The sequence below is a fragment of the Meriones unguiculatus genome (assembly GCF_030254825.1).
Source record: "Meriones unguiculatus strain TT.TT164.6M chromosome X unlocalized genomic scaffold, Bangor_MerUng_6.1 ChrX_unordered_Scaffold_30, whole genome shotgun sequence".
Classification (NCBI taxonomy): Eukaryota; Metazoa; Chordata; class Mammalia; order Rodentia; family Muridae; genus Meriones; species Meriones unguiculatus.
In genome coordinates, this window is record NW_026843706.1 from 14,067,035 (window position 1) to 14,068,804 (window position 1,770).

The window sequence follows — 1,770 nt, forward strand, 5'->3', positions numbered from 1 at the left end:
GAATTGAACCAATGCTCAATAAAACACTCTAGCCATAAAAAAAAAAAAAAAAAAAAAAAAAAAAAAAAAAAAAACAAGATGGAGGAACCTCTGCCCTGTCACATTCCCGACTACTTATATGAGCATGAATCAAACTGTTGACTCATCCCAGTCTAGGGGCACACAGTTGGTCCTAAGTACGAGTAGCTTGTGGATGTATGAGGTTTTTCTCTTATTCATTACTCTGTGTGTGTTCTCCTGACTCTCTTCTCTTAACAGCCATAGTGCCAATGTTCTTACAGCTGTTGCCCTGGAAATACTGGCTCCAGTCAGGAGTGGAATAAGGAATGAAACTGAGTTAAGTGATCCATCATAGCCCTAGGGACAAAAACCTCATCATTAAGATTACACTGCCAGGCGGTCGGCCTCCTCCCTCTCGCAAGGTCCCAGGTGCACACTCCTTGAGCAGGTCTTAGAATGATGGCAGCATTAGAGGACACTGAGGAGGCCACTGCCGTCTTGTCACCCAACAGTCTGTCACCACCAGGGACACCTGGAGACCAGCGCCATGTGGCACTCCACGGGCATCCTCACGACCCTGAGCGGGAGCCCGAAAAGACCCCAGCCTCTCCCAATGCCGGCAGTCCTGGAGATGGTCTGGCCTCCGATGGGAGGGCACCGGAGGGCCCCTTGAAGACTCTTCCCAGCATGTCTGTGTGTGAGGAAGGCATCAGCCAGAAATGTAGCTTGGAGCAGCCAGCAGGCCAGCCTCCAGGAACCGCGCCCTGCTCTCAGAAAAAGGACACTTGGCACATGGCACTCTTGCCACAGGGGGCCCCAGGGCCCGAGGGCAGCGCCAAGAAGATTGCCGAACTGGGCAGTAGCTTGGGCTGAGACTGCCGGCCAGCAGGCCCATGGGGCACGAAGCCGCACCGCTGTGAGGCCTGTGGGAAATGCTTCAAGTACAACTCTCTGCTGCTGAAGCACCAGCGCATCCACAGCAGGGAGAAGCCCTACGCCTGTCACGAGTGCGGCAAGCGCTTTGGGAGCTGGTGGGGCTTCATGCAGCACCACCGCATCCACACGGGCGAGAAGCCCTACGTGTGCGGCCAGTGCGGCCAGGCCTTCAGCCACAGCTCGCACTTCACACAGCACCTGCGCATCCACAACGGCGAGAAGCCCTACCAGTGCGGCGATTGCGGGCACGCCTTCAGCCAGAGCTCCAACCTGGTGCGCCACCAGCGGCTGCACACGGGGGAGTGGCCATACGTGTGCAGTGAGTGCGGCAAGGCCTTCATCTGGAGCTCCCTGCTCATCAAACACCAGCGCATCCACACGGGCGAGAAGCCCGTGCAAGGACTGCGGCAAGGCCTTCCGCGGCCGCTCGCACTTCTTCCGGCACCTGTGGACTCACACCGGCGAGAAGCCCTTCGCCTGCCGCACGTGTGGCAAAGCTTTTGTCCAGAGCTCTCAGCTCATCCAGCACCAGAGGGTGCACTGCCACGAATAGCGCACGCCCCAGTAAAGTCTGTGGGTAAGCTTGCTCCTCGTTTGAGCGAAGTGGGGAGGCTTTCCAGGTACACGGCAGGACGTGTCCAGGGTCCAAGTGCGATGGCTGAAGAAACTCCATTTTCTGCTAGCTCTCCATCTTGGTACCCACTAGCCATTTGTCTCTAACTCCAGTCCCCGGAAGGTAAGTTCTCAGCAACCCTGACTCAGTGACCTCCCCGGCCTCCCCCACCCCCGAGATGTACAGCTATGACCATCTGCTTTCTATGATATGAGTAACTG

The 1,770-nt window shown here is 56.6% G+C and overlaps 1 pseudogene; it reads left to right on the plus strand.

The window, feature by feature from the left end:
• The first annotated feature begins 404 nt into the window (after positions 1-404).
• Positions 405-1,489, plus strand: LOC110543644 (zinc finger protein GLI4-like; annotated as a pseudogene).
• The last annotated feature ends 281 nt before the right edge of the window (positions 1,490-1,770 follow it).